Here is a 14326-nt window from a genome sequence, read left to right on the forward strand (position 1 = left end):
TGCGCAGTTTGCTGTTTCTGTCACTGTTAGTATTCGTGTCGATGATCGGTCCTGCGTGGCTCTTCACTGGTGATCTGGCTCATCACCAACTCTCTAGGCAAGTAGGACCTGCTCTGTTCCGGCAGTGGAACTTCTAAGACTGTTCTTTCGTGTTTCATCCTCCATTGGGAGCATGATATATCAGTTCAAGGATGGAGACACCCTTGAATGGGAATGAAATCATGGCCCCCTTTGTGGGAGGCCGCAGATGCAGAGGTAGAAACCCAGGGTAGGTCCATCCCAGTCTTTGCCACTAACTTGCTGTGTGGCCAATGGCCAAGCCCCTTGCATTCTCTGGGTCTCTGTGTCTCCCGAGATCCTAGAGGCGTTGTCCCCAGTGAGGCGGAAGGGGTTTTCTGGCTCTGCCCTAGGAAGGAGCCACATCCCGTTGAATTCTGGGGTTTCTTGTGTCCCTGGAAGGGTGCCTTCTCTGAGGGGGCAGAACCCTCTTAGCTGTGGGGTCTGGCTTCCTGGAGCAGGGGTGGGCCACACAGAGTCATCCACACGCAAGGTTTCTGGGGACCTGGGCCAGCTGTTGCAAGCCCCAGGGAAGCAGCTGGCCAGGGCCAAGGGCACAGTTCCTGCCTGGAGCACTCATCACATCCTAACTGGCTGTCGGTGGTTTTGTGGGCCCAACAGTCTAACCCACTGAATCACAGCATCTACTGCCAAGGCCAAAGGCAAACAGAGAGCTGCTTCATGATGCCCTGGGCAGCTTTATGGGTGTCGTTATAGAGAGAACTGCCTGGCCAGGGAATGGGAGGTGGCTCTGCTCAGTGGGGTAGGACCTGGGCTCAGAGAGAAACCTCTTTCCAAAGAAATATTCTTATTTAAAAACTGAAACTCGGGCGGGCCATGGTGGCTCAGCAGGCAAGAACGCTTGCCTATCATGCCAGAGGACCCCGGTTCGATTCCCCGTGCCTGCCCATGTATTAAAAAAAAAAACAACGGAAACTCTTTCTATGACTGTGGTTAGCTTAAATATGTCCCTTCTGCAGGGCTAAGCACTGACCTTCAGATAGAGGCAGGGGATTCTAGTTCAACTCAGCTTACCCACCGACAATTCCACTTCCCTAGATTTCACCTTGGTTTCTTTTTCCTGGGTTTCCTGGAGGCAGAGTGTGGAAGTGGTGGCAAAGCCGTTTATCTATAGAGTCACACCACTGTTTACTTGATAATATGCACTTCAGGCAAAGGAAAGCTGAAGTTTGCTGTTGGGTCAGAAAAAAAAAAGAGAAAGGAGAAAAGAAGCCAGGGGGACCTGTGTTCTGCTCCTGCTTTTGCTGTGGGTCCTGGCCAGGTTGCTGCACCTCTCTCGGCTCCAACTTTCCTGACCTGTAAAATGGGTTGTAGTGAAGATTCGAGAAAGAGTGGTACAGGAAGCCAGGCACACACTGCATCTGGTACTTGATAAACAATAGTTCAAAGGTATCAGGTCCATCAGTAACTCTCTTCTGACTCAAAGAGGGGGTGTCATAGTCACGTTATATAGGAGAGAACTGAGACACCGAGCGATGCACCCTAGGATGAGGGAAGAGAACTAACTCTTTCCCAGGCCTGAGTCCAGTCTTACCCTCTACTCCCTTCAAGCAGGTTCTGGCACACAGTAGTTGCTCAGTAAACACTGCTGTAGCTGAGTGGGGACCTGTGGCCTAAGGCCTAGCCCTGGTGAAAGTAGGGGCCTTTGTCTCCCTAGTAGCTCCCCTCAAGCAGTCCCTCTGCTGCAGACTTTACATGTAGCAAGGCTAGATGTCCAGATTCTCAGAAAGCCCAGTGGATGGTCAGTAAAGATGTCTTTCATCATTACTGACAACAGTAGTGGGGCTGGTTTGCACTTGAAGGACTCTTAGAGAAACAAGGAAACTTGGGAAACTGAAGCTCAGAGAGGGGCAGGGGCCTGGTGGGGTTGTAAAGATGGCAATGAGGCAGGAGCTGGAGGGATGGTGGTGAGAAGGTAGGAAGTTCTGTGGGAATAGGAGAAGGGAAGGGCCCCTGTACCTGCCCTGGTAGAGCCTCCCTCTGAGCTCTGCTAGAAGCAGGAAGGGGTTAAAGGGGAAACAGAAAGGAAAGGAAGAAAACAAACAGAGTCCAGAGAAAAGCCAGGAGCTCAGAGCTTGCTGGGGCTGTTTGGTCTGGCTGAGCCACCTCCTGGGCCACTCCCAGCCCCTCTGCAGAGACCCAACCCCCCCCACCAGATGCGTGTCACACACACACAGGGACAAACAGACACACACAGAGTTCCAGACAGACAGACACGTAGAGACACACGCAGATACACAGATACATATAAGCATACACACGGTACACTCGGACCAGCAGCTCGCATACCCAGGCGCAGCAGGGAGCTGCGGTGCAGGCGCTGGGCAGGGTGGTTTCTGTGGCTCCTTCCAGCTCAACTTCCTCCCTCCATCCCCCAATGACTTCCACCGTCCCTTCCCCTCGCAGCAGTGACAGTACCGCCCAGCAGATACTGTGCGCTCCCCACCTGCCAGGCTCTGCTCCAAGTCCTCGACTTATAGTCACCAGTTAAATCCTCACTGCAAACCTGTGAGTGACGCTTCATGGGTACAGCGTTTCCGATTGGGGTGATGGAAGAATTCTGGCCATGGACGGTGGTGAAGGTAGCACAACATTGTGAATGGAATTGACACCATTGAATGTATACGTGGAAGTGGTTACCGTGAGAAATTTTGTGTTGCATAGATGTTGCCACATACAACATTTTTTTAAACGACACACACACACAAAACCCCATCCTATGAGGTGCAGATGGAAAGACTGAGGCTCAGAGAGGAGAAATCACTCCCCCAAGGCCACACTGCTCAGTGCTTCCTCCCAGGCAGGCCCCCCCGGAATGCACAGCCCATTTGCTGACCACTCCCCGCACTGCCCGGAGGGGCCCTGGGCTCGCGCCCTGTGCCAGGCACTGGGGCAGCACTGGCTCCCTGGCTCGCCACGCCACGTGAAGCGGCAGCATGATTTCACCCTTCTTTGGGCCTAGGAAGGGGAAGTGAGCTGTCCACGGTCCCACAGAGTGGAAGGAGAGGGCCGGGGTGTGTAGTCTGCACTGGAGACATGCGGGGGATTTAAAGTTGGCCAAAATATCAGATCTGCAAAGTCGGACCCAGCACCCCTAGCCTCCTTTCTCGGTACCTTCTCCTGCCAAAGGCGTGCCTGACCCTAGGCCCCTTTCCTGGACGTGCCCCAAGCCCCTGGGGCTGTGCCCCTACCTCCCAGTTCTTATCAGCCCAGTATTGCACCCCTCCCCCCACTTGTTCATCCAGCCAGCCATTGCCTCAACACATGTGTCTTGAGCGTCCTTAGTAATAGCTTTGGTTAACTGTTGGCAAAACGTGTTTTCCTTTCATTCTTTTATTTCATTCTGGAGCATGTTTTGGAGGGGGAAGGGGAGGGGATATTGTGGGTGTTATCTTCTCTTGAATGGCTACCCCATCTACTGAGAGTCCTTGCCAGCAAAGGGCCAAACTAACTAAAATACTTATGAGGTCCGCCATTGGGCTCAAAATGCCAACTGCACGGGTAAAGGATATGAGAAATGTGGCAAAAAAGTCAATTGAATTGTATAGTTATGCCTTTGTGGACCACAGGCATGATATGATCTGGCAGTCTGCAGCTGTTGAAGGAAATTTCAAAAGCGAATTTGATTTTAGGTTGCATTAACAAAGGTAGAATGTCCAGAATGAGGGAGGTGATGGTCTTCTTGCCACCTTCTGGGCTGGGCTGGCTTTCCTGGAATGTTGTAGTCATTTACTTCTGAGGAACTGAGAGACTGAGCTGAGGAGAATGAACAGGATGGGGTGGGGTCTGAAAATTTCTTCTGAATTTTCCAATTTGTTCAAACAAATTTGTCCAATTTGTTTGAAGATTCAGAGATTGGGATTAAGATTAGAGTGAGAGTGTGGGATGGAGAAGTAGTTTAGGGGGAGTTACTGGGGGGATGTTTCACCTCCACTGAAAAAGGATGCTAAAGATGGAATGAGTTGCCTCTGGAGCACGTGAGGGCCCTGACACTGGAGATGTATTTGCTGAGGTTGGGGACCTTGTGTGAAAGGGGATTCAAGAATCCCACGGGGCTTTCATTCCCTTCCAGTCCCAGCATTTGACCACTTTGAGTCAGAGTCTCCTGATTCCTGGCTCTTCTCATAGGTAGTGCTGAAGACGAGGGGTCCACCAGAGAGGCTGGACCCAGCTCTGGTCTCTGCATGCTGCGTGGCCTCAGCTCCCACCTCCACCCCACCGCCCACCAAGGCTAAGGCACAATGTCTTAGATAACATAGATCCACAGTCTCACCAGAGTCAATGGAACCCTTGGCAAGCATGTTGTCCAATCTCCCTCATGTTATAGAGAGGTAAACTGAGGCAAGTGAGGCGAAAGTACTTTCCTGAAGTCATTGGGCTTGTAGGAGAGGGTGGATCATAACTCTAATTTGAACCCAGGCTTCTAACCCAGGGCTTCTGGCTCCCCAGCCTGCCCAGTGACTGACCGACTGACAGTGTGATCCCCCCAATCCAAGAAGTCTTCCAGGCAGAATCAGTCCCTCTCTTGCACACAGCCCATAGCATTTCCCTTTCGAGGTCTTCTCACCATACTTTTGTTGAGCACCTATTAGGTACCAGGCATGACACAAGGTTCTGGGGATGCAGTGACTGCCGCACTAGACCGGAGGTGACAGCCTCCTGCCTCTCTATCACCCTTCAGAGTACTCTTCGTCTTCTGAACTTACCGACTTATTTATTTAACTACGCGTTTACTGCCAGTCGCCCCTGCCCCACGCTGCCCTGCTTACAGCACTTCCAAGTCCAGGTGTCTGCCTGTCACCTTCGGATTCCCAGCTTCTAGAACAGTCATGGCTCTCAATGAGTGCTCAAAAACTGCTTGCCGAATGAATTGATGGTGAACTAAGCTGATGGGGTGCCAGCCTTTGTGGAGCTAGAATAATAAGCAGCCCTTCTTGAGCCTAGCGCTTCTCCCACACGCTCTTGTTTAATCTTCACAGCCCCTAGGAGGTGGTGCCATCATTGGCCCCATTTTATAGATGGAGAAATTGAGGCTCAGAGAGGTTATGTAGCTCCTCCTGGCTCTTGTCCCCTCCTACCTTGTATTACAGCTATCCAAGCCCCTGTCTTATGCCCCTCTGTCCACACTAGACAACTTGAAGGCAGGCGGCATCTCTAATTTCCCTCCATTTCCCCCCAGTATCCTGCATGCACTGGCTCCCGGGGACACCACTAAATTGCATTCAGTTGGGTTGAACTAGAACTTGGGAAGGGAAAGGAGGACGTGGTCGGGAAGGAAGGATTAGGGCACACAAACTAGGGGCAGACAGCAGCATTCATCGGGGCAGCTGGAAGCCATCCTCAAAGACCATTTCATCCTATACCTACCCCATCCCACATCCAATTTCTGGACATCGTTTAGAGCAGCCTGCCAAGGGGTTTCCCCAGCTCTGCTTTCTCAGTGCCAGTGCCAGGGAGCTCAGTACCTACTGAGGCGTGAGATAATCCAAGGAAATCACTTAGCTCTGTGCCATGTGGTTCTGTGATAACCGATATTTATTGAGTGCTTTTTTGGCGCCAGGCACATTTAAATCCACATCACAGCCACTGTGAGGTAGGTATTATTATGATCCTTGTTTTATGGATGAGGAAACTGAGGCACAGAGAGTTATGTAACTTGCCCAAGGTTTCACACCTGGCAAGTGGCAGAATGTGATTCCAAGCCGGGTGTGTGATGCTACAGCACGCGGCCTCCTGACCTCTGTGCCAGAGCTGTCCATCGAAATTAGGGCAAAAGCATAGGTACTTTAAAATTTTCTAGTAGCCACCATAGAAAAAAAGAGAGAAATAGGTTAAAAAAGAAACAAGTGAAATTCATTTTAATAGCACATTTAACCAAAATTTTTAAAGGTTTTAAAGGTAATAAATGTAAAATGTAAAAATGTTATTATTGAGATGTTCACATTCCTTTTTTGACACTAAGTCTTTGCTATCTGGTGTATATTGTTTATTTACAGCACATCTCAATTCAAACACCCCGCATTTCAGTAGCACACGTGGCTACCAAGTTGGATGGCGCAGCGCTATGCTTTTACTGCATTTCAGGGGCCACTGTGGTGTACCCCAAGGTGTAGGAAGAATCTAGTAAGTGTCAGTCACGATTATGACTATTCTGTCACTGGGTGTTGTTACTGCTGGTGCCGGGAGCGCCAGGGCGGAAGCCCCACCTCCCGGCACAAGCTGCAGCCTGATATCTCTGTTCTTCATCGGACTCCGCCAAGCCAGCAGCTTGATGTCTCCCAGGCTGAGCCGAGCTTGGAGAACCCTTAGCCTGTGGGCCGAGAAAAGTCAGCCTGACTTTCTTGGAGGGAAGAGAGCAGCCAGCCTTGGAGGGGAAGGAGCGGCCCTCACTGCCCAGCTGGGTGCCACATGAAGTGGAGGCCTCCCTGGGGGTTGTAAAGCCTGAGGCCCATCTGCTCTGGATGCCTGGGGTCTCCAGGCCCACATCTGGAGCGGGGAGGCTAAAGGGCCCCCCATGCCCCGTCCCTCCTGGAAGCAGCACCTCCTGCATGCCTTAGGCCAGGTTAGACCTTTAAACAGAAACAACCAAAAAAAACCCACTCTTTCTTCATATGGATTTATTTTCCTTGGAAAACGGAGCAGGGACAAGGGATCTGCAGTGCTCCTCACTCCCCCCCCCCCCCCGCCCTCCCTCCCATCCTTATGTGGTTCTTGGACATGTTTACTGTGGGCTTGCAAAGAGCCAGGCAATGCACTGAGCCAATCGTTCCCAAACCTGTATGTACTTGGAATCACTTGGGAAGCTTCAAAAAATGCCTGGGCCCGACCCCAGAGATTGTTTCTAGCAGGTGGCACCTTCTATCGTGCCCATTCAACAGATGAGATGATGGAGGCTCAGGGGAAGGGAATCTCTGCCCATGGTCTCAGAGCAAGAGTACAGCCAGTCCGTACCTGACCTGTGTCAGGGGTGTAGCCTGGGCTTTGGAATTTACAAAAGATCCTCGGGTGATTCTAACGTGCAGACTGGTTTGGAAACTGTTTGCTAAGCCTTTAGGGGCACAAGCCTTATGACGCCAGGAGTGGTTATGGTTTCCACTTTACAGATAGAAAAATAGAGGCCAAATAACCGGCTCAAGTTCCCACAGTCAGGAAATGGGTGTTGTGAGGATTCACCACTGACCCAGTGGTGTGCTGGTAAATACTTAACAACTGACTTTCGGGGCTGGGGCTAGAGGAGCTCTGATATGTAGCATTTGCCAATTTTTATGGTGTAAATGCTCCCTCCATGGCAGATTTCAAACTCTACCAATGCGAGGTCACTGAGTGTGGACTTGGGAAGAGGTGTGCGCATGGATCTGAGCCAGTATAAGCAGCCCCTCCCTTCTGCTGGGCTGCCCCGCCAGGTGAAGAGGGGCCTATGGAGTGGGAGGGAGATACGGTTAGTCATTTTTTTCAATTTTAGTTATAGAGCCCTCTCTCAAATGATTTTTTTCCCCAAGAACTCCAATATGCACAACAGATAAATATGTTATCAGTACAAGTTTATTGTATAAACAAATTCATAATATCACATTCTTTCAACCCCTCAGCAGCAGGGCGAAAGGCCATTTGTGAGTATGACAGTGGGTGTCAATGAAGAATAGCTTCCACTCAGCCTTGGGAATCTTGTGAGAGAGTCCCAGCTCTGACCCTCGCTGACCGTGTGACTTTGGACCAGTCCCCTCCCATCTCTGGCCCAGAGATAAGATCCTTGAGGTGTGGCTTTCCAGGGTGGCCTTGGTCCTGCCTGCCTCCAGGCCCCTCCCTTATCCCATATTTATAACCATGACCTCAGTCTCTCCAGTTCCACTGAAGCTGGTTCCCTGGCCCATATATTTATAATCCCAGAAGGGCAGAAATAGATGTAACGTGCAGGGGATTCGGTTGATTTCACAAACAGGCTGGATTCTGTGAGTCCATTTGGAACTGACGCGAGTCCACCAGGGTCTGGGTTCCACAGGCAATGTAGGGCTGGAAGGGTCCCTAAAGACCCCATGCCCAGCTCTGCAACTGTGCTTTGGGGATCACTGAGGCACAGGAGCAGAGGGATGTGGCCAGGGGCACACGGAGCAGGGCAGAGCCCTGGCTGGAATGAAAGTTCTTTCCGATATGTGAAATGGCTCCTCCCCAGGACCCTCAGAGACCACCCCCAACCATTACCCCAGGCCCCAGACACAGGTCAGGTACAGCCTTGGCTGTTCTCTTGCTCTGAGACCATGGGCAGAGATTCCCTTCCCCTGAGCCTCCATTACCTCATCTGTTAAATGGGCACGATAGAAGGTGCCACCTGCTAGAAACAAGATAATAATTGACACTGGGCACAGAATAGTGCCCAGCACTTGGGGACTGTTTGATAAGTGGTAACTCCTCTTGTTGTCCATACGTCCTCAGTCACCCCTCCGCAAAAATAATTGGAATGACCATAGCTGCAAATTCTCAAGCACTTACACATGTTACTTTATTTAATCCTCACATAACCGCATGATGCTGTTATCATTACTATCCTCAAACTCATTGTATGTCAGGTGTTTCTCCCTGAGAATTTGCTAATTCTAAGCTTTGCCAATTTAATGACTTTGGAAACAGATCCTCTTAAAGAAATAATGCTAACACGTGAATCATATTTTTTATAAATTTTTAAATTTTCTTAAAATATAACAACAAATAAACACAAACATTCTTAATATATGATCATTCTGTTCTACATATCTAATCAGTGATTCACAGTATCGTCACATAGTTGCATATTCATCGTGAAATCATATTTTTATATGCAGGGTTACAAAAAATATTCCTAAAATGGAGGACACATTCACAGTGGAACAAGAAAGTTCTAAAATGGTAAAAAATCAGAGTATCAGCCCAAGGACTGTATCTCCCATGGGCGTGCAGGGCTCCTATTCCTGAGTTTGCCACTTAACATTGATTTTACATATTTTATGATTGCATATGAGATTTTCACATAATTGTGAACTTGAAATACATATGCCAGATGGAGAGTAGAATGGCATCCTTCAAGGTTTTCCACATTACTAGCACTCTGCTCTATCGTAATGAACATAGCACTCCCTAGCCCCTTTGCCTGCTTAATTATTTTTCCATCGCACTGTCACCATCTGACATGTTATCTTATTTATTTGTCTGTGCACCCCAGCTAACGTGTGAGCTCCACATCGGCAGGGTTTCCTTCTCATCTGTTCACTGTGTAGTGCCAGGACCTAGAATAGCAAATGGCATACAGCAGGCATTCAGTGAATACATGTTAAATGAGTGGATAATAAATGGATGACCAGTTCTCAATTTTACCGAGAAGGTAACTACAATTCGGTGAGATGAAGTGACTAGTCCAAAATTACCCAGCTGTCATGAGGCTGAACTGAGGCTTGGCTGAGACTCATCTCTCCAGACACCGCCCCTGCTTGCCCAGTTTGGAGAGCTTTTCCCAGTCCCTCCAAGCTACCTCTTGCCAAAGGATGGTTTGCTGATGCTCCCAGAGCCCCCGTCAGCTCCACATCCCAGCCCACCCAGCACTGGCTCCTTTTGCCCCAGGGGGTGGGAGGGAATGAGGGGAAGGGTGGGATGGGCAGGTGGACACCCGAGCCACTAGGACCTCTTCTAAGTTATACTTTCCCCTTTCTCACCCCTAGGCTATACCTACAATTAATCTCTATGTCACATCTCACTCTTCTTTCACACGGGAAATATCTGTCCTACCATGTGCCTACCATGTGCCAGGTCCTGCACCAGGCATTAGAGACAATTTCCTCCCTTCTTCCCTCTGTCCCCTTCTCTCTTCCAGTTCCCTCCCTTCCATTCTTCCTCCTCTTTCATTCGTTCAGCAACTATTTCTAATACTAGGCTAGTCATGCCTTATGGAAAAAAAGCGATATTTGGAACTAGATTATCAGGGCTTGAACCCTGACTCAGCCACTTATACTGAATCTTGGCAAGTTATGTAAGTGCCGTTTCCTTATCTATAAAATGGAGATAATAATAGCACCTTCCTTATAGGGTTGTGATGAGGATCAAATGACTTAATGCAAGCCAAATGTCTGAAATAACACCTGACACAGTAACCACTTCATAAATATTAACTATCATCATTGGTACTGTTATTATGTGTCTGGCACTGTGCCGGGTGCCGAGGAAATAGCCCCAAAATGCTCCACTCGGGGGGATCCCTGCATGCCAGGCCTCGTTTCAGTCTCCTGCTCTCTGCTCTAGCCTTGCTGCCTTGAGCCCCTCCCCCCAGAGCTGAACTTTGCAGTGTACCCCCAATCCTACAGGGCCACCCCTATCTCATCTTTTCACCCAGCAGGAGAGAGCCCAGATCATTGAAGCTGGTCACAACCTGGCCACCTTCTCTCCCTACGCCGCCTCCCTCTGCCCTTCCACGCATGCTCTCCACATGATCCTAGATGATTCCCTAGATTGGTCCTGCCTTCTCTCTTCACTTGGACTGAAGTGCCTTCATCCACCAGAATCTGCAGCTCTTCTTGTCAACATCCTTCAAATCTAGCTGAAGCACCATCATTCCCCTCAGCCAAGAATACGGGATCCACCTTGGAATCTCCATTGCCCTTTGTTCACAACTTTTCTTTACCTTGTGAGCAATGGGGAGCCATGGACCGTTCTTGAGCAGATGAGTGACACATTCAGAGCTGCGCTTTAAAAGAATGCATCAGAACCTGTATAGGATGGAGATTGGGAGATACTACAGGTAGGGAGGCCATGTAAGGAGGTTTCTCCAGGTAGAGAGCAGAAGGGCCTTCTGAGGAATGAGGGTCTAATCTTATTAGGGTCTTTCCTCTCTCACCTACTTCAAACTATAGAGTCACATCCTAGGATTCTCCAGCAAGACTCAATGAATCACTGAGAGAATAAAAACAAGGACTCTATGCCTTGATCCTGGTACAATGCACCTGCTTAAGCCCTGACACCCAGTATCCTTAGACACCCAGTATCCCACACTTCCTTTTCCTTCCTCTGAGTCTCTTTTGGCCTGTAGAGGCACTACTGCTGATGGGGAAAGATGGAGAGGCTGGGCTGTGCTTTGCACTCCCCCAGTCTGTGTGCACAAAGCACTCAGGGCCCTGAACGTCAGGCTCACCAAGCAGCCCCAGGGTCCCACTGGGGACCAGCAATGCGCTCCCGGTACCTGCCAAATGAACCAGTGAGCCTAAATTTTTTCAATGAACAACACTGTGAAGTAGGGACTGTATTTTCCCCCTGTTTTGTACACAGGGAAACTGAAGCTCTGAAAGAGGAAGGCTTGCCTAGGATCAGAGAGTCACTGAGTAGTGGAGTCAGAATTTGAACTCATATCTGATTCCAAAGTTAATGCCTTTCCGACTCCACAGAGGGACAGAAGAGGGACACAAGAGTCCCAAGGTCACCTCCCCAGAGTCCATCCATTGCAGAAGCCAATAACAGGAGGAGCTCCTGGGATGTCTTGCAGGTCCATAGAGTAAATGATGCTTAGCTTGGGACTTTGGTCCTGGGAGCCGTGCTTGGATGGGAGCAGGTGAGGCTGCTCAGGGGGAGTGGGGCTTATAGGAGGAACAACAGAGGGAGCATCTGGGTAGCTGAGTCCCAGGGCCTCCGACCTGCTCTGCAGCCCTGGAGAAGTCTCAGGGCCCTCTCTCTGGGCTCAGTTTTCCTCTTAGAGATGAGGACATGGGTTCCATGGACTCTATCAGCCTGGACTTCCTGAAGCTCAGGTGTTCTTGGGCCTTGTAGCAGGATGAGGAGTACAGATTTGGGAGAGATGGAATTAGAACTTTTTAGGATGTTCCTCCCATTTCTGCTGAGGCTGGAGGGGGCCATCTCTTGTCCACAGCAGAGCTCTTCCCACACAGATGGAACCACTGCGATTTGAGCTCAGCAAACTCAAATGACCCTGGAGACAGAGTCTGAGGCCACCAGGAGCAGTGGGAAGAGCACAGACCCCAACAGGCTGAGTTCGAATGCTTACTTTACCGCTCACTGCCGGCACTACTTTGGATACTATACTTTACCTCTCCATGCTTCAGTTTCTTCATCAGCAAACCGCTCTTTCCGGCCTACCTCCCAGGACTGTTGGGCAAGGGGCTTGGACCAGCATGTACCGGCAGCAGCTCAGCAAGCAGCAGCTGCCATCATTGCCACGGGTCCCGACCCCCCAGCTCCTGGGCAGGGGTGGGTGTTCAGGGCTCAGGCCTGCGCGGGGCCTGCCCAAGCCCCTGGCGGTGTGGGGAGTCAGTACCTCCTAGAGAGGCAACCTTGGATTGGAGTGCTCCTGCCAACCCCTCCCTCCCGGCTTGGCAGCACCGAGACCACGCCTGCCAAAAATATTTGTGTGGGTGGCGGAAAGTTAACTTTTCCGCCTCTCTCTTCTTTCCTGGAAACCGTGGCCACCGTCAAATACAGCAAAACAGAAGCAGGGAAAGAGCGAGGCGAAGCCCCTGTGGGGATGCAAGGAGTCACAGGGAGCCCTGCCCCCTTCCCACACCCACTCCTGCCTCCTGCCATCTGGCTCTCTGGTGGTTGCAGTGTGGGGGGTGGCTCCCAGTGCTCAGAACCATAGGATCCTGCAATGCCAGGGAAGGATGGACCCTCCAGCATCATCTGGCTCAACCCGGCCACGGCGCCCTGGGGGAAACTGACTCCAGAGTGCAGAAGGCACCTGCCCATGGTCACACTGCCAGTGAGGGCCAGGCAGGTCTCCTCAGAATTCCACCAACCCCCTTGAGATTCTAAGATGCTTTGAAACTCTTAGGGGAGAAGTCTCAGACAGCAGCTGGTGAGGGAGGAGGCCCTGGCGAGGGACATGTCCTGGAACCATCTCTTCTATTTCTCCAGACCCCCATCATGGCCAAGGTGTTAAAGGCGGGTTCAAATTCCTGCCTGACGCTTACTACCTGTGTTGACTTAAGCAAGAAGTCATTTCATCCGGCTGAGCCTCAATTTCTTCACCTCTGAAATGGGATGATTTTATTAATAACAGCTTCTCACAGGACTGCAGCGAGGATTTATTGCAATAACCTAAGTGAATGACCCCAGCAGGTAAAGGTGCTCAATATGTGAGCTTCGTTCTTCTCCCGGGCAGAGCTTTGGCTTCCTTTCCCTTACTGTCCCGCAGCTGAAGCTGTTATAGCTGAGGCTATTACGACAGGTGCCTGTTTATCTTTCTGATCCTGAGGCTTGTTTGCCTTTCCCCTGGTTGGCTCAGGTCTGCCCTAGGGCCTGGTAATGCGCTTATCTCCTTCCCCACTTGCCTGTGAGAACCTCCTGGCACAGCTCCAGCTTGGAGCCAAGGCCTTGACCGGCCTGCTGGGGTCGGGGTCCTGGGCCCCTGCCTGGGGGTGGAGTCGTGGTCTCCAGGTCAAAAACAAGAGCAGCTAAGGTCAGTCTGGGACCTCAGGTCACCCATATCCCCAGACCCTCGCAGTTTACTGGGTTCTCAAGGCCCATGGGGCAGCCAGTGGGGGATCAGGGGAGGTCTTGTCCCATTTTGTAAAGAGAGGTAGAGTGACTTGCCCAGTTCACATAGCTAAGCAATGGCAGAATCGTGCCTTTAACCAAGACCTGTTCATGCTAAGGTTTCTTTCTAAGCATAATAGGCCATTGGCCCTGACTTGGGCGCCACCTGCCCATCCTGGGGAAGGGGTGATTGCCTCCACTTCCACTCTGTGCTTCCACAGATGATGATTTCCAAACTTTTGTTCCCAGCCTGGAACTCTCCCTTGTCCTCCAGGCTCCCATGTGGAACTATCCACTTCTCATCTCCCCCAGAAATCCAAAATCTAACCCATCTCCCTGCTCCCCTAAACACCTGCTCTTTCCCATTTATTCCTGGTCTCTATTAAGAAAATCACTCTGTCGCCAGAGCCACGAACCTGGGCTGCATTCTAGACTCCTCCCTCTTCCTACACACCCACTCTCCATCTGTCTCCCAGCCCTGCCAATTCTGCCACCCAAGTACCTCGCCCATCCATCCTTCCTCACCATCCCTTATAGGAGGCTGCCGTCATCTCTCTCTTGGATAATCATCATTAACACTTATAAATAAGAACACTGTTATTATTATTGTTCTTGTAATCTATTCACAGTTTCCCCTACCAGATTATTAAGGCTTTATGAGCCAGGGCATCATGTCCTCTTTATCCCCCACTATATCTGGAACATAATCTGAATATGTAACCAAAAATATAATAGGAACTCAAAAAAA

At 50.4% G+C, this 14326-nt stretch overlaps 1 protein-coding gene across 4 annotated transcripts in view; it reads left to right on the forward strand.

The window, feature by feature from the left end:
- The window catches only part of SYNPO (synaptopodin), a 68971-nt gene that overhangs the window by 17953 nt on the left and 36692 nt on the right, over nt 1-14326 (forward strand). Inside the window, exon 1 of one of the 4 annotated variants that reach the window (XM_077137416.1) lies at nt 12515-13161. The exons of the other annotated variants lie outside the window; for them this stretch is intronic. The gene's annotated coding sequence lies outside the window, so the exon portion shown is untranslated. Of the gene's footprint in view, nt 1-12514; nt 13162-14326 lie in introns of those variants that run through there. 4 annotated transcript variants of the gene reach the window in all.

Source organism: Tamandua tetradactyla, chromosome 20, assembly GCF_023851605.1.
Source record: "Tamandua tetradactyla isolate mTamTet1 chromosome 20, mTamTet1.pri, whole genome shotgun sequence".
In the NCBI taxonomy this organism is placed as follows: Eukaryota; Metazoa; Chordata; class Mammalia; order Pilosa; family Myrmecophagidae; genus Tamandua; species Tamandua tetradactyla.